Source organism: Triturus cristatus, chromosome 9 (genome assembly GCF_964204655.1).
Source record: "Triturus cristatus chromosome 9, aTriCri1.1, whole genome shotgun sequence".
Lineage (NCBI taxonomy): Eukaryota > Metazoa > Chordata > Amphibia > Caudata > Salamandridae > Triturus > Triturus cristatus.
The window spans coordinates 315101867-315125166 of NC_140592.1; the positions used below are offsets into that span (position 1 = coordinate 315101867).

At 48.1% G+C, this 23300-nt stretch overlaps 1 protein-coding gene across 2 annotated transcripts in view; it reads right to left on the bottom strand.

Annotated features, from left to right (window-relative positions):
- The window catches only part of ACTN4 (actinin alpha 4), a 298634-nt gene that overhangs the window by 180595 nt on the left and 94739 nt on the right, over positions 1 to 23300 (bottom strand). The gene's annotated exons all lie outside the window — the stretch shown is intronic.

A 23300-nucleotide genomic window follows, 5' to 3' on the forward strand; every position in this document is an offset into this window, starting at 1 on the left:
ATTGTTCCTGGGTCTAAGACTACTGCAGATGCATGGGGAAAGAATGGAGCAACACATGAAATCAAATTCTGCAGCAGGATTCAATGTGCCAGACGCTTTCTGGCATAGCCTCCACAACTATAACTGGTTCAAATGATCAGATTAATCGAACCTTTGTGCTATGAAGTTCACAACATGAGAGTGAGACACACTGGGATGAATTATTTAGAATCCTCCTGAAGTAGCATGTCACCAGTAAGAGGCAACAATCCGGACAGTTGCATCGCCATGGAATCTCTGCCAATTACTCTCCTGAAGAAGTGGATCAGCAGAGCAGAAGATGGGCTGCATACTTCACTGTTATGGTGCTCCTCCAGAATGGGGCTACTTTCCAACAGAGCAGAAGAACTTCCAAGTGAACTAAGTAAGGATAGGTGCTCTCACTTCTTTTTAAGTAACTTCTGCTTCACAGGCGGGGCATGCTTAGTTATTAGCTCAAACTATGGCCTAGTCCCTCCGCAGGGAACAATCTTCTGCTCCCAGGAACCACATGTACTTCCCCACACCATGACAACAAAGTCCAGCAAGAACACCACATCAACCAGTAGAGTAAAGGGACTTTGAACCAGGTGCTATCACAATGTTCAGGGCTGCTTCCATGTGACCACTAGGAAGGTCTCCAAAGGAAGGCAGAAGTTCACTCTGAGGGATGTGTCACTACCTGACCAGCACAGAGGGTGCTTGTTCTGCAGCTAAGAATTGTACGTACTATCAGAGTATAATTCTGTGTGTCCTCTTTCAAAATACATCATTTCTTACTCTGCAAACAAGTCAAAAGTTCTGGGGGAAGCTTGCACCGATGGTAGCAAAGAGCATAGAGATGCACCAGATGTCGATTTTCCAAGCACAAGAAGCAGAGGATATGCAAATCAGTTGCTGTAAACAGCTGCTGGCACGTTGACAATGGCTTGAAGTCAGAGCGGTGGCTTAAACTACACAATCCGAAGACTAAAGGAGATATAGGGTGGGGTGCAGCAAACAACTAGACTCAAAAGCGATCCATGCAAGTAGAATTTAATTAAACTGACAAAAACTGGTTCCAATCCATGTACATAAAGAGATGCCGTGGTGGAGAAGCAGTACTTAAGAAGGTGCATATACATGGGGCTTGCCATGTATAACGCTTGGCTGAGTAAGCAACCCCTTCTCCAATTGCTACACAAGCATGTGAACATGACCTAGAGACAGACAGCTGGAATTTTATGAAATCTGGTTCAGATCTAGCGACACAATCTGGTCTCCAAGGACTTTGAAAATAAAACAAACATGGTGAAACCTGATGCTTCATCAAAAGAATAATAATAATTTGTGCATCCGACAATAAACAAAAATGTCATAGCAAAACATACTATATGAAGTCATGTGAGATAAACAGTTGACAGAATATTTTTAAACACAAAGAGTGCATGAATAAGGGACAACGAGGGAAGCTGCACCGCAATGGGCAAATTATTCTAAGCCTACGTACCAAAAGTGTAAAAAGACTAAAGCCATGAAGCTATAGAAATGGAACAAGGTCAGGCATCGATTAGCAGAAATAACAGACTGACAAGGAAAATGGAGCAGTGAAATAATATAGTAACACAACTAAGATGAGTAGCAAAATAAGTATTGGGCAAGAGTTCAACAAAGAAATTTCAATGCTGAAAATGGATGGTGTGTGTAATCTTTTGAATATTAAAGAAGATGTTAATGATAGGCATCACAATAAAGATTTCCAGGAGGCAAGATAAATTAAAGCAATTCAGCCATCACTTTTCAGGTCTCGCTTGGAATCAGCAGCGCACAGCGCTGCCATCGCCATGCGAGGGCTTTTAGTAATCAATTCAACATGTGCACGCGTACGGAGGGACAAAGATGGCGTCGGGCTGTCCACATGCGCATGCATTTTTTGTCCCTCCGTACGCGTGCACATGTTGAATCGATTACAAATGCACGCGCATGTGGACAGCCCAACGCCATCTTTGTTTATTTATTTTTTTCTCACCACCTTTTATTTACATTTCACCGAGTCTATGTTATACGGAGCTATCGGCGCTTAGTTCTCCCTCGGCAAAGCTAGCGAAATAATTACCTCTTCACTTCTCGCAGCACAATTTACCCACTCTTCACCTTGCTTAAGTGGGTGGTATTAACCGGTTATCTTCCCAAAAGAATTTTGACACCATGTATTCGCATTTTAGCAACCTGCCTTCTCGGAAGATGAGGCGCCGCTGAAAACTACATGTCGCTGATCATTCTGTGTACACACACAACATGCACACACTGGGTATGATCTTGTACAAACCGCGGTGAAACATCTTGCTACATTTAAATGAGTGAAACTTCTTAAAGTTTGGTAGCTTGACTAATGGGATGACTGACTCAAGCGTACCACTGAACGTACGCTGTTCGGGAGGTCCTGTTTGCTGAAATCCGTCTTGAGTTACAGCTTTACATCAGATAAGAAGATGCATTGCTAAACAACGCTTACTAGATATAACTGGCTCATGCGGCACTACACGTGTACTCAGCACCGCCATGCCACTACCCTGCGTGAATTAACCTGGAACCACAGAACTGAGCACCAAATGCGGCATTTACTCTCTCCTGTTCACAGACTCCACGTGTTCGGCCATTGGCTTCTTGGTCCTTACGCGCCTGAAAGTCTTCCCAGCTTTGTCTCCATGACGTCTGCTTCCGCTCCAGGCGGTCACTGTTTTTTCCATATACAGATGAAGTCACTCCACTGGTGTCCAGAGGTTATCGAGACCCTGCCCCCTGCGAGCGGCCGGATGCGAGTTACCACTCGGAGTGTTTCTATCGTTCCTTCCTTCCATGCCTTCAAATGTAAATAGAGAAATGCAGGTACTCACTAGCACCTGTTTGCCCCTGAGGTCGGACTGGGCTATGAGGCAGGCCTGAAGGGCTGTTCTGGAAGATCAATGTGTGGGCCGATTTTATGGCCAGGTGGGCCGGTTTGTACTGTTGATTTCCCAGATATTGCTCCTTTTTCGTAAAATGGGGACCACTTTTATTTTGATCTCCGGGTCTATTTTTTGCCCTGGTCCGACCCTGCTGAGCCGTACAGGCACTCTCCTATTAAATGTACTGCAGCAGTGCTGAGAAGGGCAGGCACTAAGTACGGACAGCACCTGCCCTTTAACTAAAGTACTAGGCTTCCTTCTCAGAGAATACATAGGTTGAGAATCGAGGTTCACCTGCCGGAAGTCAGCTTTCGCCTCACAAATGTGTCCCTTTTCTGTGTCAGCGCCATTCCACTGAAAGTGCAGGGCCTGTATCGAAGTGCGGCAGCCCATGTGTCTGACAGAACCAACCCGTCGAAAGCGCAGTTTTGTTCTTCAGGGAAAGCAAATATTCACAGATGGAAGGTACAAGCTTCTGGGAATGTCTTGAAAAATCTCCGTTTGGTACACAACCAAAAATGCAATAAAAACATGCAGTAGCCAATGCGGCTGGACACATGGTTGTAGCAAGGGGGCTGTGGGTTGCAAATTCAAGCAAGGGAAATAGGCCTGCATCCTCTTGTTTGGTAGGCAAAAAACTATAACTGGGGTGTAGGCGTGTAGTGAGCCCCTCGAACCCCTTGTCCCTGGTGTCACTGCGCCAAATAAGTCAAAGACCAGAATCTTTGGCTCATGGTACACCCCACTCAACACCATACTTCAGGTGATGCAAGAACTTTAATTCATTCCCTATACTATATTGGTAATGGATTGTCTGTGCAAAGTTTGTATTGTTCTATTTTCTATTGTTACTATTTTGTACACAAATCTGGTACTTTTGAATTATCAAATGTTTCATTTTGATTATACCGGGCGGCTGCCCGGATGGTACCACGTACAATTCAATAGAATGTTTAAAATAAATTTTAAAAAGATCGGAATCTTGAGTACCAACATAGTGTACTAAATAATAGTGAACTGAGAACCTTTAAGGAGCGCGAAAGCAAGAAGACTAGGATAGTCATCGTCAAATGCTGCAGATAACTCCATAACAGATTCATGTATTTGATGTAAGCAATGCAATGGAACTCCTAAGAGTAGCCTGGATAGAAACGAGGTTGATAAGATCATAGAGTTGTAGTGCGACAAAAACAATGGTTTTGATAGAGAAGACTAAAGAGAGACTAGTCAAGGGGGCCAAAGGGGCCAAGATGCAGCTTGTCCTCGTTGGGATTTGTAAATATAAACAGGTGAAAATAAACTTAACAGACAGACAAAGTAAAAGGAGCATACACAAACTTGACTTCTGAACCATATACAGTGATCAAGAAGCGACAACAGGACTGACCAACGTGAGGAAAAAGATTATTTGCATCAGGAAATAATCTTTTCTGTCCTTTTTGAGCTCCAGAAAGCAGTAGGAATAACAATCACAACTTTCTTCTATCGTTGGCACCCTGTTTACGGCTCCCTGGCCAAGAGAGCTTCCATTTCCTGACAGAGTAAGGATAGATGGTCCCCCTTCAGCGCGTTGCAAGTGGCTGGCATGGGTGATGGGGTAGTCACGAAGGGGAGGGGAGAGGTGGGGAGGAGGGGGAGTAGCCCCTTGGATAATCTGGAGAACCCAGAAGTCTGATGTTATTGACCTCCAGTAGTGCTGGTGTTGGTTGCTATATGCCGTCTCCCACTGGTTGCCCATGGTTAGAGGGTGAACGCGAAATGGGTTTGGAGGCTGCTGCTGGGCGAATGGGTGGGGGGGGGGGGGGGGGGGGGTGGACTGGCCCAATCTCTGGCAGACTGGGGTTGGCAGAGGCCATGGCAAGGCCCAAGGACCTGGCCATAGCTCTGCTATCCTTGAAGCGCTCCAGCACTAAGTCCACCTTGTCTCAGAAGAGACAGAAGCCATCAAAGGGCATGTCCATAACAGTAGTTTGGACATCCCCTGAAAAGCAATTCATTCTCAGCCAGGTGTGGTGCCGTAAGGTCACCGAAGAAGAAATTGTTCTGCCTAGTAAGTGTCGTAAGAAGGCCACATTCGAGCATGAACTTTGCTGCATCTCTCACATAGCTTGGGAGAGTACGGCCTGGACCTCCTCTTGGACCATGAGCAGCACATAAGCAACCGAATTCCACAGTACATGTTAATAATGGCCCAAAAGGCACGCAGTTTTCACCGACCACAGTGCCAGGCTGTTGAAAGAAAGCATTTTTTTGCCCAAGGTATCCAAGCCTCTTAGATTCCCTATCCACTGGAGTGGTATGGAAGGAGCCAGAGTTTACACAGGAAGCGGAGGCTTGGACCATCACGCTCTCTGGGACAAGGTGCTGCATGAGGAAATTAGGGTCCCCTGGGATGGGGCGATGGCGGTGTGCTATTGTCCTGTTCACAGCACCCACTTTGCTGGCTTGGACCAGGTCGCAAGCAGGACGTCCGTAAGGGCTTCATTAAAAGGGAGAAGCTGTTCCGAGGAGGTCACTCCTGGCTGCAGCACCTCTATCAAGACAGCAGTCTTGACTGCCACAGAAGGCAGGTTAAGGTCCATGACCTTAGACACCTTTCTCACCAACATAGCAAAATAAATTCCCTACAGTGTAGCCACGGTAAGAGGAGAGACCATGCCAGTATCCAGAGAGATGTCCGGTCCACTGGCATGTACCAATTCCTCACACCAGTCCATGCTGGGGTCTGGGGGCTGACACTTTTCAGGTTCTAGTGGACCCACCCATTCCTCCCCAAGTACCAGCCCATAAGATGGGGCTCAGGCTCTGGATTTTCGGGCAAGGCTCCAGTTGGCGTCGGACACCCCCCTCCGCCCAACAGCTTTGTGTCGGAGTCAGGGATGCGGCATTGGGGAAGGTCAAAATGGTACAGCCAGCACCTGTCCAGATCCAAGCATGGATCCAAGAGGACCAATGAGCGTAGGGGTGGACCCGCCAGCAGGGAACCAGTAGGGGTCCCTCCTTAATTTGCAGGGCCCAAAGGGGTGCCAGCAGGGATGAGACGCCCAAATATGATGCATCGAGTCATAAAATTCTTGGAGTTGAGCAGGGAACGCTCTGCGAAGCGCGGAGCCAGCCCAGGCGCAGGCTCAACGGCAGAGCTAGGACTTTGAGGACACAGCCTCGTCTCAGAACACTTCCTTGTCTCGTAGGATAACTTCAGCAGAGGCAGTGAACCCAAAGCCCTCTCCGACTCTTTACTTTTCTTCTTTTTTTGGGACTTATCCAAACAACGTCGACTCCAATAAAGATCGGCGGCTCTTCGATTAATCCCTTGGACCGTCCTCCCGACTGGGATTGAGAGAGTCACAACATCGCACATCGAACGGCAATGAACTTCGGGGACTTCTCCCTCAAGGCCTTGGGCTACAGACACAGGTCTTTGCGCCGTGGTCGTGATCTATGGCACCAGAGGCAAATAAGATGTGGGTCTGTCACTGGCATCGGTTGGCAACAGATGCCACAGAACTTAAAGCCAGCTTTCCTAGTGGACATCCATGCCATACCACAAGAAAGATCTCAAAAGACTCACAAAAAGTCGAAAAAAGGTCAGTCAAAAAATGACTGGGGGTATCTCTTTGGATCTGTGCTGACCGGCATTAATTGTAAAAAAAAAAACTGATGTCAGCGCTCTAGGGTGGTGCCTATATGAGCACCGCACAGGTCACTTATGGAATGGACAACGATACTACTAGCATCACGCAGTGCTGAAGGACTCCACCTACCGGCACGCAGGGGACTGCTCACTAAAGATTCCCAGGTTCTGTCTGACATCTGGGGATAATTCTAAGGTAAGGAATCTGCGCCTAAAAGCCTACATCAGATTAATTATCCAAAAGCTGAACTTCATGTTTTTGAATCGCCTTCTAAATCTGCTACTTTAAAGGCAGTCTACCCCTTCATGTCACACAAGATTAGAATGACGCCTGACTCAGTTATCGGCTGCGGTTGATATCAAAAAATGGTTTCTGGTAAAGTTGCAGGTAGGCTATAATCTCCCCTCGATGGTGACACTAGCATCTGTGTCTAGACCGCTCAAAAGTTAAGAATTACGGTTTTGACTCCCTTATTCAACACTGACCAGGGCCACTGAGGCAGCATCTATATATAAACATCATAGGTACACCACAGAAACCTTTTCCTGTTTAAGTATACCCTATCAATTTTAATATGCAGCCCCAGGAGAAGATTGCCTTTGTGCAATTTCGGCATTTTTTAATCTCCCTTTTAGGGATTTCAATGTTGTTTGGAAATCAAAGGACCAAACTGACAGTTTGTGCAGGATGTGTAAGTCAGCCCAGGAATCCATCAAACACAGCTCTAATAGACACTCGGATAAAAAAGGCCATGTTTAACGTAGACGGTATAAGAACATAAGAGGCACTATTTTTCTTTTAGGGTGGTACTGTAAACGCTGTAGGAAACTGTAAAATTCTTCAAGCAGGCCATCAAGCTCTGGAAGGAGAATAGTCAGCCTGACTGAATTGTACGTGCCTGAAGCATCAGGATTAAAACCATCGTTATTTTGAAATGCATTGCATTCATATTTTTAAATATTTTAATGCCTTTTGAACTATTAATCTGTGGTGTGTGTATTTATGTATATTATTTTGTAAGTAATTTTGGGTAAAGTATGACCATAACATTTCTACTACTAATTTTGAAATAAACAGTACGAACAGCAAGGCTTTCAGTGTCCCATACACTGAAGCAAAGGGTTGCTCTTCTTAGTTTCTAGTCTCTTACAGATTTTCTTTACTTAGTATGAGGTGGGAAAACAGATTGGAGAAACACTTTGGGTACAAAGTCTTTGGCACAAAGGTTCAAGTAGGAGAAAGATTTGAATTTTTCAATATTTAAGTTTAGACAAAGTCATGAAGGTAGCAGGCATATGGCCCGCTGGAGGAACTCTTAGTGTGTGCGCAGGCGGAAAGCACGTCACTGCACAAGGAGGAAATAGTGGGACTGCGTAAATACCCTATCGCCCAGCCATGGGACGCTATACTGACAGATTTGACGCGTGCAGACGGGGAGGGGGGTTGTGACCCCTCCCAGGATGCTAGGAGATCTGATGGGGATGACCAGGGGGGAAGAGAGTACGTCTGAATTTTCCATGAGCCAAGGAAGCGATAATACAATCATTGCTTCTTGTGACCATCCAGCGGATGGGGGAACCATCTAATTCAGTATGGCTACATAGACTGTTCATTCACTCTACACACACTGATCAGGGCGTGATGATGCGATGACGATTCTTTGTTTGTAGTTTCCTTTTTATGTTTAACTATAAGATTTAGAGAACAACAAATTGTACCGGATTCTGTTATCATTCAGCACTGAGCCGAATAGCCGAGTGCAGTCATGGAAGTGTGAAGATGAGATAAGATGGATCATCTGCTCTGCTTTGTTTAGATGCCGACATGTGGTCTTTTACATAGCTGGTACCTTCAACATGCAATCTGGGGATAGCTCTTGGCCACATCAATTTACTACCCACTACAGTTCATGAATGCATCAGAATTGACTGTTAGCCATTTACTGTGCCTGCACTAATTACCCATCTACTATGACGTCCGCACAAAAGCAATTATTCGACTCCCCTTTCCCTTCCTGCCCCCTTTTTTTTTTAATGTTAATTGTAATTTGTTTAATAAAATGCAAATAAAGATATTAAAATAAAAAAATATATGAAGGTAGCAGGCACACACCAACGTTCGTGCAAAATAACCAGGTTCCCCCCAGCCACCTGTCAGCATTAGATCAATTAAGATTAGAATAAAGGTAAAACAGAGGTACAAAAATCAGCAGATATGCTTGTGTCGCAAGGGGATAGGTACATTTAGATAATGTATGGAAAAAGGCGATTGAGTGAAAGAAGTTGGTTCAAAATGACTGACCAGCATTAAAAGTAGCAGTGAAACTGCAGTGGAGGAAAGTTGGAACAATTAATTGAATATGCTACTTACCAGTATGCATCTGTTCTTGGCATGTAGGGCTGCTGACATTCATATCTGTGCATAGATCGCCGCCTAGTGTTGGGTCCGGATGTTTGCACTTTGTTGTCCTGGAAGAGTCTTCGAAGTATCCTGGGATAGGTGACTCCTCCCCTGGACTACAGTGCGCATGGGCATCCTCTCCATCCTCAGATTGTTTTTCGCCATTGTGGCAGTGATGGAGTAGATATAGAAAGTGATGACCATGCTTACAGTAATTCTGAGAGCTGCAGCTGCTACAGGCGCCGGGGAGGAGGGAGGGCGATATGAATGTCAGCAGCCCTACATGCCAAGAACAGATGCATACTGGTAAGTAGCATATTCAGTTCGAGGCATGTGGGCTGCTGAATTCATATCTGTGCATAGAATATATAGCAGTGCCCTCTTATTAGCGGCGGCTACCAGTGCCAGCTGCAGCGGTCTGAAAAAGAGTTTTGAGAACAGCCTGTCCTACAGCTGCCTGCTGTTTTGAATGCACATCTACACAATAGTGTTTGGTAAATGTATGTGTAGTGGACCAGGTGGCTGCTCTACATATGTCATGCAAAGGAATGTTTCCTAGGAAAGCCATTGAGGCCCCTAACTTACGTGTTGAGTGGGCTCGTGGGGGAATCGTTAATGTGCGTTTAGCCTTTTGATAGCAAATTTGAATACATTTAACGATCCATCTGGCTATTCCTGCTTTGGAGATAGCGTTACCTTTGTGGTGTGGGGCAAAGGCAACGAAAAGTTGTTGTGTTTTCCTAAAGGGTTTGGTCCTGTCGATATAATACATGAGGGCCCTTTTGACATCTAGTGTATGGAGTGCCCTTTCTGCGACAGTTTGTGGGTTTTGGAAGAAAACGGGCAGTTCAATGGTTTGATTCATGTGGAACTGCGATACCACCTTTGGCATGAATTTGGGGTTGGTACGTAGTACGACCCTGTTGGCGTGAACCTGTATGAATGGCTCTTGAACGGTTAGTGCCTGGAGTTCACTAACTCTTCTCAAAGAAGTGATTGCTACTAGGAAAGCTACTTTCCAGGTAAGGAATTGAATCTCGCATGAGTGTAGAGGTTCAAAGGGTGGACCCATCAGGCGTGTGAGGACCAAGTTGAGGTTCCACATTGGAGCCGGTGGGTGGCTTGGTGGAATGACTCGTTTGAGTCCTTCCAAGAATGCTTTGATGGCAGGCACTCTGAATAGAGAGAGGTGCTGCCTGGTTTGTAGATAGGCTGATATCGCGGTCAAATGGACACGTATAGAGGTGTACGCCAGATTGCATCGGTATAGGTGTAATAGGTAACAAATAATGTTTTGGATGGATGCGTCTAGCGGGTTAATGTCATTATTATTGCAATAAATGACGAACCTCTTCCATTTTGCTGCATAGCAAGCTCTGGTAGTGGGTCTCCTGGCTTCCTTAATGATGTCCATACAGTCAGGTGGCAGGTTTAGGTAGCCAAACTCTAGGACTTCAGGAGCCAGATTGCCAGGTTCAGCTGTTGCGGATCTGGATGCTGAATCTCTCCATGGTTCTGCGTCAAATGTTCGGGTTTGACCCGCAGCCTTTGATGCGGCACCACGGAAAGTTCGAGAAAGGTGGTGTACCACGGCTGGCGTGCCCACGTTGGAGCAACCAGTACGAGCGTCAGTGAGTGTTGACGCAGTTTGCGTGCCACCAGCGGTATCAGTGGTGCTGGGGGAAAAGCGTCCGCAAATCTGCCGGACCAGTTCATCCATATCGCATTGCCCTGCGACTGCGGATGTGGGAACCTGGCGGCAAAGCTTTGGCATTTTGCGTTTTCGCTTGTCGCGAATAGGTCTATCTCTGGATGACCCCACTGCTGGAAGTACGGTTGGAGTACTGATGGGTGTAACTCCCACTCGTGCATCTGGTGGCTGTGTCTGCTGAGCAGATCCGCCATCTAGTTGTCCTTGCCGGGGAGGTGTTCTGCCATGAGGAACATGTTCCTTTGAATGGCCCACTTCCACATGCTCTGAGCCAGATGAGACAACTGTGGAGAGTGTGTTCCTCCCTGCTTCTGTATGTAGTACATGGCAGTCATGTTGTCCGTCCGGATCAACACGACTTTGTTGCACAAGTGTACTTTGAATGCTTTCATAGCGAGGAAGATTGCCATCAGCTCTAGAAGGTTGATGTGCATCTTCTTTTGTTGTTGTGTCCATAGTCCCTGCACTGTGTAATGGAGTACATGAGCTCCCCATCCCTGGAGAGACGCGTCCGCCGTCAGTATTATCTGTGGGACAGGCTCTTGGAACGGTCGGCCCTTGCAAAGGTTTTGTGGATTCCACCAATGCAGAGAGTTGTATGCCCGACCGCTCACCAACACTAGGTCTTTTAATTGCCCGTGAGCCTGATTCCATTGACGTGCTAAGCACTCCTGAAGCGGGCGCATATGTAGTCTCGCGTGTGGGAGTATGAAAATGCAGGAGGCCATCATGCCTATCAACTGCATGAACGCGCGGGAAGGGAGTGTTGTGGTTTGAACTTGGAAATCAGCATTTGCATGCTGTTGATTCTCACCAAATTTGGCTGAGCTGTGGCCGCCAGAGTGTCTATAGTCGCACCTAGGTACTGTTGTACGTGTGCGGGCTGTAGATGGGATTTTGGGTAATTTAGTGAGAACCCCAGACTGTGAAGGAGGTGAATGGTGCGGGACATGTGGCTGGCACATTGCTGGGCTGACTTCGCTTGAACGAGCCAGTCGTCCAGGTAAGGGTAGACGTGTATGTGCTGCCTCCGTAGATGTGCCGCCACAGTAGCTAGGCACTTTGTAAACACCCTTGGTGCCGTTGTCACGACGAAGGGAAGGACTTTGAATTGGTAGTGCTGCCCTTGAACAGTGAACCTGAGGTATTTTTTGTGTGAGGGGTGAATGGGTATGTGGAAATACGCATCCTTGAGGTCTAGTGTGGCCAGAAAGTCTCCCTGCTTGAGCAGCGGGAGGACTTGCTGTAGAGTGAGCATGTGAAAATGCTCGGAAAGAATGTATCTGTTTAGGGGTCTCAGGTCTAATATAGGTCTGAGTGACCCGTCCTTTTTCGGTTTTAAAAAGTACAGGGAAAAAGTACAGGGAGTACACCCCCGTACCTTGCTCGTGGACGGGTACGACCTCTATTGCGCCTTTTAGAAGCATACTTTGCACCTCCTGCTGTAAGAGAGATAAGTGCTCTGAGGACATAGGACGGTTTTTTGGAGGTATTGTGGGTGGAGTGGAGGTTAGTTCTAGACAGTAACCGTATTTGACAATATCTTTGACCCACCTGTCCGTGGTGATGGAGTTACACGTGGACAGGAACCTTTGTAGCCTTCCCCCGACAGGTGTTATGTGGTCGGGAGGGAGGGAGAGGGCGTCACGGCTTGTTCTTGGGGGAGGACCTGGTGTTGCCGTAGCCGCGTCCTCTGCCCTTTGTACTGGAGCCACGATATCCACCCCGGGTGTTTTTATCGTAGGTGGTTTGTCTATTGCCCTTGTTGTATGTTTGTTGTGACCCCTGTCCTCTACCTGCTCCTCTATTTCCGGGGCGACGAAAGGAGCCGCTCCGAAAGGACTGAGTCTGGAGAGCCCCCATGGACTTTGCAGTGTCCGTGTCCTTCTTTATTTTCTCTAGGGTGGTGTCAACCTCCGGGCCGAATAAATAGTCGGGGTTGACAGGCTGGTTGAGTATGTTGTTTTGCACTTCAGGTTTGAATCCGGAGATTCGTAACCAGGCATGTCGTCGCAGCATGACGCTAGTGTTTATGGCCCTGGCAGCTGTGTCTGCGGCATCCAGCGCACACTTGATGGATGCATTTGTGAGGAGCTGTCCCTCCCTGATGAGTATCTCTGCACCTTCTTTGTATTGGTCAGGGAGATGTTGGAGTAGTTGCTCTAATGTGTCGTAGTGCGCTCTATCGTAGCGAGCGAGGAGCGCTTGAGTATTGGCAATGCGCCATATGTTGGCTGCCTGGGCGGCAACCCGTTTGCCAGAGGTCTCTAACACCTTGGACTCTTTGTCCGGGGGAGGAGCGTCACCTGTTTGTGAGTGTGCCCTCTTGCGAGCATTCGCAACGACAATGGAATCTAGAGGTAATTGGCCTCTGATGTAAGTAGGGTCCCCAGGCGCTGATCTGTATTTCTTGTCGATCCTGGGGTTTATCACTCTTGCCCTGGTGGGTTCCTTGAAGATGTCCTTTGCTGGCTTGAGGACCCCTTTTAACATGGGCAGAGTCTTTATATTCCTTTCTGAGGATGCGAAAGTATCCATAAGAAAGTCGTCCTCGGTGTCCGAGTGAAGTTGCACCCCATGATTGGCCGCAGCACGTTCAATTAGAGCGTTGAACGCTGCAGTGTCCTCTGTGGGAGAGGTTTTTGCTCCATAGAGTTGCGGGTCTTGTGCATCCATAGGTGCACCTGGGTCCACTGGGTCATCCCAAGTTTGATCAGGGTCCTGTTGGCCGTCAGGGTCCATGTCTCCGGGGTAGGGGACTTGGTCACCCATGTAGTCCTCCAACGCATCCGTGTCGGAGTGTGTGGGAGAGAAGGATTGTGGATCCTGGTAGGGTGAGTGGAAAGGTTCGTAAAGAACTGGTTCTGAAGCCACAGGCAGCTTTCTTTTAAGTGGAATTCTGAAGGAGTCCAAAGCCGGCTCCGAAGTTATTCTCCTTTTGTGGATAATCATCCTGCCGGTGTCGGCGTCGATGAGATGCGATGGAGACGTCTCCGCAGAGCGTTCGGCAGGCGTGATTGTGGTGTGGGTGACCCGTGTCCTGATTTGGAACAGTTTTGGGGCCGTGGATGGTGGCAGGCCAAAAGTAGTGTTGGCTGGTGCCGAAGAGGCTGCTGGAGCTTTAATTGGCTCGGAGCCCGACGTGTCCTGGAGGACCATTTTCTTTTTGGTGCTTTGCGCAGCAATGGGTCGCGTCTGGAGCGCCCTCGATTCTTTTGCACCGACCGGTTCTGTGGAGGCGTTCGTGGATTTTTTCGGCGCCGGTGGGTCATCGAGTCGAGGTGCGGGAATGGCCGTCGACTTCTTCGATGAGTGTGGCTTTGGTGTTGCCATGGAAGCGGTGTGAGATGCAGCAGGCTGTTTGACCTTTGTGGTCGGAGTCGATTGCGTCGGTGCCGTGAGCCGAGCAGGTTTGGTGGTACCGAAGGCCTTCCTCCTTATGTCGACTCCGACGTCGGCCGCTTCGAGTTCGGCACCGAAGTCTCGTTTGGTGCGCTCGGTGCCGATGTGTTTTGCTGGCGTCGAAGGTGTGGAGGGCCTCGATCCGACCAGCGCCACTTTCGGTTTCGGTTTCAATTGAACCAATACAGCTTTCGGTTTCGAAGAAGGGAAACCAGCCGTTTTGGGGATTAATGGCTGCCGCTGAATGTCCGAGGCCGGGCCCGAGGGCAGGGCCGAAGAACTGCGGGATAGGTCTTGGGTAAGGCCCGAAGGCGATCCCTCGACCGGAGCCATAGACTGTTGCACTGGGCTTTCTTCAGTCTGAACGGGTAGGCCTTGCTCGTCACCGGAGCTACTCTCTTCGGCCCCTAAGGCCTCATTGTAGTCTCCTACCTCGGTGTCGTCTTCATCTCTGCGAAAGAGTGTGTCGTCGACGTCTTCCGATCCGGAGTCATGTTCGGAAGCGGGACTGGAGGGTAGGTTCTCCACTTCTTCGACATCTTCGGTCTCGGCGTTGAAGATGTCGGCCGGGGCCGGTGCCGCTTGCTGCGCCTCGAGTCTCGCCGCTCGTCGATTCCGTAGAGTCTTCTTGGATCGAAATCTGGCACAGGCCATGCATGTAGATTCATCGTGATCCGGTGAAAGGCATTTGTTGCACACCGGATGGACGTCGACGTGGGGATATTTCGCATTGCATACCGGACACCTCTTGAATGGTGTCCTAGATTCCATTGTTGATGTCGAATCGACGGTCGGGTAAGATGCGAAAGTTGGTTCTGGAAGTTAGTAAACTAACAAAGATACTATCGATACCGATCGAGAACAGTACCGACGAGAACTAAAGGCCTTTTGGCCTGAAAAAAGATTTGCCTAACTTGAGTCAAGATAGCACATCCGAACCCAATGGCGGAAAAAAACAATCTGAGGATGGAGAGGATGCCCATGCGCACTGTAGTCCAGGGGAGGAGTCACCTATCCCAGGATACTTCGAAGACTCTTCCAGGACAACAACGTGCAAACATCCGGACCCAACACTAGGCGGCGATCTATGCACAGATATGAATTCAGCAGCCCACATGCCTCGAACATTAAAATATTGACATTTTCAAGAAGATATTCTTCAAGAAATCATAGGGCTCATAAAAAGAATTAAAAACAGGAGCTATGGACTGTGATAAACCACCTGGGTGGTGCTACCAGTAATTTGCTCCTATCATCAGGAAACTAGTCCCTTAAAGTAGGTACAATTTTTAGTCCTAGTCAACATACAATTACCCCTATATTTAAAAAGATCTCACTAGCCCCTGAATTTCTGCAGAATCAAACTATTATGGACCTCCTTGCATTTAGTCAGATCCTTGGAAAAGAGGTTGACAGGCCAATTTCAGAGCCATTGGGAGAAGTGTGGGCTGTTGGGCCAAGAAGATTAAGTATCAGGGCCAGCTACAGTTCGGGCGATACTCTGGAAGACACTGCAGACCATTAAGATTGCCATTTCTGGTGGCATTTGATTCTGTGTTCTACTTTCATACAAAGCAAGTAGGAGGGGTTTCAGTTCTCAAATTCTCTTGGTTCCACTCATTCCTTTCAGGATGAAGATGCATAGTCAAACCGGGGCACTCTAACTGTAGAGAGCTAGAGGTGCTCCGTAATCAACCCTGACACTGTGGCACTTATCCTGTTGACATCGGACCACCGGCGCTCAAATAACGGCGCTCTGGGCATCGGAGGTCCTGTGGACCACGGCGACCCTGATATCGGGCTGTTTGAGGTTTGGATTAGCCATTGGCGGTCAGGCGGCGCCTGCGGCCGCACCCGCACTGCTGTGGAAGCTGCGGAGTGGTACGGAAGAGAAACGTGGGCGCCGCGGCCCGGTAACAGCGGATTCTGTAGACTGAGGAGCGCAGCCTCCCACCCCCCCCCCCCCCTCCTCCCTTGAAGAGTTGCCGAGGGGAAAGCTGGGGGCTATGATATGTGGTCCTGCGGAATACTGAGGTGCAAACAACTCTGGCTCGGCCCAAAATGGCGGACGGAGGTCGGAGACCAGCTCACACTTGGCAGAATTGGTGAGATAGACGTGTGTGGGACCCAAGACTGTGTTGCCCCCGAATCAGTTTCTTGCACTGCGGCAGTCCAGGAGATGAAGACCTGCCCTGGTCGGCGATTGGCGGGAACCTGGACCGCTCTGGAACTGAGGTGTGCACCGAGCATTGAAGCAAGTCCGAGTATGTACATCGTTGCGCAGTGGCTGACGTAGAATCTGAAGGTGAGCTGTACGGAGCGGCCTGGGTAGTGAGAGTGGCCTAGGGCAGAACGAGAGCGATGTGTCTGAACTATTACTGGTGATGCCCATGGTGAAGCGATGGCTACCAAGACTTAGCCACCCCGGACACGAGGATGCATAACGGGGATTGCTGGGGAGCCCCACGGGCAGAATGACAGGTTCTGCGCTCCCAGGCCTATATTGACAGGTACCTGGCCATTTCATTCGGAGACTGATCCTCCACCTATCTGCGCAGCTGCTTGTCCAGTAATACTTTGCGACCGAGGGAGGGACCGGACTGGATGATACTACAGTCTCAGCCTAAACTGCGCAAGGTGCACCTGTGCTATTGTCCAAGTGATGTGGGACCAGGTTGTGACTGTGGGGGATACGGTTGGACGTCCGTTTACTGGACTAGGCCTCGGGAGGCGGCGAAACGCTTCGGTGACACGACAGCAAGGTGGCCCCTGTACCGGAAAGCCGTATGCCACACGGTATAATAATGTGAAACTGCTGTGGGCTAACAAGTAGAGTCTTACAAGTGGTGTTGGGGGTGTGGGAATTGAGACGTACACCGCCCTAACCCCTTTGATGATATGGGGCGTCCCAGAGCCAAACAACCGGAACCCCCAGCCCCCGACAACCCACCGGGAACAGTGCCAGACACACAGATGCGCAGTCCGGATCTAGATGTGGTTCCGCCCGCAGAGCCCACTCGTACTGAGGACAAGCTGGATTCAATTTTGAGAGAAATACCGGACTCCCGAGCTGTTACTGAAACACAAATTGGCACGCTGACTACCAGTTTTAATCTATTGAAAGCAGATCACACAAAACTGGCGACCAGAAGTCAAATCTAACAGGCTAGCACTGGATGACCTCATACCACAACAGACGACACTCCTCTCAAATAGAACTACAGCTCCAATTGAAAGGTCTACAGGATAGGGTTGACGATGCAGAGGGGCGATCTAGGTGCAATAATGTGCACATTTTGGGAATACCGGAGAGAAGTGAAGGGCCCCACCCAACTCAATTTGTCGAACAATGGCTACGAGAACGGGTAGCTACGGTAGGGCTCACAGAACATTTTAGTGTGGAACATGCTCACAGAGTCCCGCCCAGGCCTCCCCTCCCTGGGGCACCGCCTAGGCCGGTCATAGCGCGGATCTTGAACTATAAAGATAGGGATACGATATTGCGTGCGGCCAGAGAGAATGCTCCTATAACATTTGAAAGGCTACCTTCCAAGACGTCAAAAAGAAACTCCGGCAACATCACCTGAAGTATGCCCTATTGTTCCCAGATCACCTCAAGGTTCTCTATGATCAAAAGGCCCTGTTCTTCGACAGCCCAGAGGAAGCAGCGGACTGGCTAGAAATCACTGTTGCTGCCGGGTTCGCAGCACTCCTCACAGTCTAGCCAAAGATAGCGACTGAAGTCGCAGCGGGTGAGACGAGACACATCTGATAAGAGAAGTCAGACAGGTATCTGAAGCGGAGGACACCCGTCACAGGAGCAGATATTAGCCAGTCAAAAGGAAGCGATACTGACGGCGGTCGCATTAGCAGCCCACGACGCACAATCGGTGGCGGAAACTGTGGACTCTTCGGAAGATGTGAATGCCCAATCTGACTCTGAGAATAGTATGGCACTGTTCCCCCGGTCACCCTTCAGACTGTCAACGACTATCTTGGGTGACGGAGGTGCTCTTCTCCTGCTGCTGAAGTGGACTGTCAGATGAGTATATATATGTATACAAATTATGCTGAATATGCCAATTATGTGATTACCTATGCAATGTTGCCCTGTTGGTTGGTCGCGATGTCTAGAATACTGGTTCTATCAAAGGGTGTTGGTTGGAGCAGTAATGTAACTGAATATGGAGTATTGTGTGCAATGTGCTATGAGGTGGGTGGTGGCCACTACCCCTAAGGCAAGTTCTTGTTGAGTTTCTTTTGATGGTTTGGTCCTCTTATGTTGAGTGGTGGAACCTAGAATTGGGAAGTTTACTGGGGGTTATGGGCTCGGCTACATGTGCTATGCGGGGTGCCCAGTGTACGGGGAACTATATCGTGAGCAGTTCGATCATTAGAAAATCTGACGGCGCAACCTAATAGATATAAATATACGTCCTGGAACGTGAGCGGTATGGGATTGATACACAAAAGACATAGAATTCGGGCACAATTAAACCGTAGGAAGGCACATATCGAGAACCATCTGATACAGGCGGAAGCTGATAAGCTTCTAAAGAAATGGAGGGGCCAGTTATTTTCTACTTCTTACTCCACATTTGCCCGGGGGTGGCGATATGGTTCAGAAATGTCATCCCCTTCACGCTTTTAGAACAAAGGGCAGATTCCAAGGGAAGATATGTACTGTTGCATGGCCTGTTAAACGGGGAACATATAGTGGTAGGGAGTATTTATGCCCCAAACACGGGACAGGACACATTTCTGGAAATCCTTAGTACTGCCTTGGTGGGCTGGGAAGGATATCCATGGATCTTGGGAGGTGATTTTAATGCAGTGCTGGATTTAGAGTTGGACAGATCACACCCTCCTCTGCAGCGTGCGGGATGTGGGAAGCAGGCAGACACGCTCCAGACATGGGCCAGAGGCTGGGAAGTGGGTGACATATGGAGGGAGAAGCACCCCATGGACCGAGAATACTCTTTTCTGCGCCGCATGGCCTACACACTCGGATAGAATATTTTGTTCACAGAAGTAACTGGATACAGCGATAGACACCACACATTTGGGCAAAAACTTTCTCGGAACATAATCCGATTGAGGCCACATTACTTTGGGGGAAGGTTCCGATGCCCATCCCAACACGGAGATCACACCGTTCATTACTGGAGGATTCTGTGTTCCACAATGCTCTCTCTATGGCCATAACCCACTACTTTACTGAAAACACAGATACAGCTAGCACACGGCAGATTGAATGGGACACCTTCAAAACTATGATACGGGGGTGGCGATCAGTACAAAATTAGGTGTGCGTGTTGACAAGCTCACGGCAGTAGAAAGTAGGCTGGGTACGCTGGAAGAGAGAGGCAGTAACGAATGACGTGAGCAAAAGAGAATTGCAGGAACTGCTCGTAACACACGCTGAGCTTTTGGAAGAGCTCCATGTCCTAGATTATCGCTTCTACACCCAGAAACAGCATGTGAATGGGGATAGGGCAGGCCCCTTGCTTGCTAGGATAATTTAAGATGCACCACCAGTATCTCACATTCTTGACATAGCTACCCCGCGCGGAGATGCTATGCGCACACAGTTGGAAATTAATGCTGCTTTTCAACGGTATTATGAGCGGCTGTATGCGTCCCCGGACGAGGCTGGGGAGGGGGGAATAGGAGGCGTTTTTTGAGGGATTGCAGTTCCCAACGTTAAGTGATGAACAGGCAGCAGAATTAAAACGGACAATCACAAACATGGAAATTAAAGCAGCGATTAAATCCCTCCCCCGTAACAAATCGGGTAATAACGGATTGCCCATTGAATTCTATGCAGCTTATTCGGAGTTGTTGGTTCCCCGACTACAGGATTTGTACCAGGCGGCACTGGAGGATGGCTCCCTCCCCCTCACTACTTTACAGGCGACGGTGGTCTCCCTTTCGAAACCGGGTAGGAACAGCAGACACATGGCAAGTTATAGACCCCTCTCATTCCTTAACACGGATTACAAGATTTTGAGTAAACTATTGGCAACTAGGCTATTGCAATATTCCCCCAGACTGATACACACTGATCAGTGTGGATTTGTACCAAACAGGAGTACGGCACTCAATATTCGGAGGTTTCATCAGGTAATGTCCCAGGTCCCTGCGGACGCTGCTCCGTGGGGCTGCATTTCTTTGGATCTGCATCAAGCATTTGACTCCCTACACTGGGACTATATGCTGAATGTGCTGCCTAGATTTAGGATTCCGCCAGAGTTTACGAACTGGGTGAGACTGTTTAATACGAATCCAACGGCAAGGGCTCGACGGGGACCCGCATTTCACACCAATACCAGGTAGCGAGGGGTACTAGACAGGGCTGCCCGCTCTTATTCATTTTAGCGTTGGAACCTCTATTGCACAAGCTACGTGTAATGGTAGGCCACAGGGGGATACACATAAATGGGGAGGTGCATGCAGTCTCGGCATATACAGACGATATTTTATTTATTAACAATCTAGATGAGGTCTATGACCCTATACCGGCGCTTTTTTCGGTGTTACAGAAACTTACGGGTCTTACAATCAACGAGAACAAGTCATAGGTCGTCTTTTTTAATGACGCAACCAGGACCGAACCAATTCTATTCGGTTGTTGGAAGTTTCAAACCACGACAATTACTTTTAAATATCTGGGTATCCAAATATACGTGGAGGATATATTGGATGGTAATTTGACTCGCTCTCTAACATCACTTCGAAAGCAAATACAGTTCTGGACTTCCTTACCGATAACGGTAGCTGGGCAGGTAGCCATAGCTAAAATGGTGATGCTGCCAAGACTGTTGCATTATTTCGATAATCTTCCCATTATGATTCCGCTTCAGAAGTTTAAATTATTGGACACCCGCTAGTTGAATTGATATGGGGTTCGGGACATAGGCGTATAGGGCTTTCTAAGCTACAATTAGCCACAAAGCAAGGGGGTATGGGAGTCACTGACATGAGAGCTTATTGCAATGCAGGCCAGCTACAATGGTTGGCGTACTGGATAGCAGGCCGCAACCTGAGAGAAATATCCATGACTCCCCAGACGTGGGAAACTGCATGTACTACTGCTACCAGGCAGCAAAATTCCATTGACAGCGTTGCCACTTTTACGAACGGTTCTGCTGTATTGGAAAAAGGCCACGCGTTATACTAAAATGACGGCGCCCTACGCCCCAAACATACCCCTGATGGGCCTTCCACTTCCATTGGGAAGGGTGACTCTTAGACATATAGAGGTAAGGGTAGAGACGGGTGTATCCACGATAGGCGCTTTCTTCACCAACGGTACATTGATGACTCACGACACATTTGTACAGGAGATGGGGGTAACAGATAGATTGTTTCTGCTACATGCACACATTTCTCGCTATATCAAAATGGTTTGGACCCCGGGAGGGGAAGAGCCACTGACACATGCACTAACACACATGCAATACTTGATGGGTGCTGGCAGTCACCGGACGAAGTGATTGTACCGCGGTATCCGCACACACACATTCATGTCACTACAGTTGACCAGAGATAGGTGGGACACGGATGTTGGCCGTACACTCACGGATAAGGAATGGGGGATGCTGTTGTAACACCCGTGTAAGGTCTCTAGAAACGCAAAGTTTAAATTTATCCAGCTTATGATTGTGCACCATGCGTACCTAACCCCCTACAAGCTCAGCCTAATGTTCCCAGAGGTGTCAGTTGATTGCCCCCGCTGCCACTCCCCAAATGCCGTTTACCAAACATGTTATGGGATTGCCCTAGACTCCTGCATAATTGGTCATCAGTGCAGGACCTAGTGAATAGTGTGGCACCGACGAGGGACATTCGGTCATTGGAATGTTGCATTTTAAGACTATGTCCCATGGGGAAAAAGGGAACTCCTGCCCGCAAATTTGTGAACCTTGAACTGATTTTGGCAAAAAGAAATAGAACCATGAGGTGGAAAGCTATCAGACCGCCCCTGTTATTAGACTGGTATAATGAAGTGGTGAGATGGGGAAGGGCGGAGGGAGCTGAGCTTCAAAGAGAGGAACAGAAAGAGATGCGAAAGGTACCTATCTCGCTAGACTGGAATGCAATGATGGATGAATTTGGGGCCAAAGAATTACAAACATAGAATTAGAATGTATAGTTCAGGGATGCAAGTATCGTCAGATGGTAAAGAAAGGGTAAGAGGTGGGACAGTCTAACTTTGTGTATTGCTCATGTCATGGACTTTATGTGTGAAGATATGTATCACTGTGTCCCCATGAGGGATAACCACATGCCATGTATAAAAATGTTGGTTTGAGCCCGTGAAGGGGACGGGGGTGTGGGGGGGTGGAGATTCTTTCAATTTCTTTGGTTCCTGCAAGAATGCACTGTTCATGATGAAACTTGTGGGATGTACAATTTGTATTATTGTGTGAAAATCAATAAAAATCTGTTTAAAAAAAAAAAATCACTTGTGTTGAGGATACTCTGTTGTATTGGTTAACTTTCACCAGAAGCAGCAATCTGCATAACTGACTGATGGAAACCTGCACTTGGATAAATACCAACTGGCTGCAATGGATCGGGTGCAAAGACTAATATATTGTAAGAAGGGTGGGTGGTTGAGGGCGGAGGGGTGCAGTGCTCTGTTAACAGACCAAACTTTGTAGCATTCCCACCTCCTGGGACAAAATATTCAACACAATACGCTGACTCCTTAGGGTTCTCCTATTGTTTAGAAGTTCTCAGTACTATGCCTCTTCTACCCCATATAGGTCTATTGTGGATGCACCTACCTTAGTCCAGATAGTTTAGACACAGGTAACCGTGCGCTCTCCGACTGCTTGATTTGTACTGTTGCTGCTGCACTGGGTGAGGCTCTCTAGTGTACCTTTTGTTATCTAGTATTCAACCTGGGGGGGGGTTGAATTTTGCCTTCCCTCTTTTTGCTGCGCACACTATGGCTATCTTTTGTACACTATATCTTATAGCCTCATTACTGTGGACCAACGTTATATGCAATGTAATCTGCATGCTAATATCTGCCTACTGTTGCTTACTATCCGGTGAATGTTGATGTTCTCCCTTTTTTTATTGCATATAAATTCAATAGAAGTTTTAAACAAAAAAAATATTCAACAAACTGAACAGCAAGATTCTCAAAAGACAACTACATGAGGTGGGCATTTGCAGCAACATGCTAGACTGGTT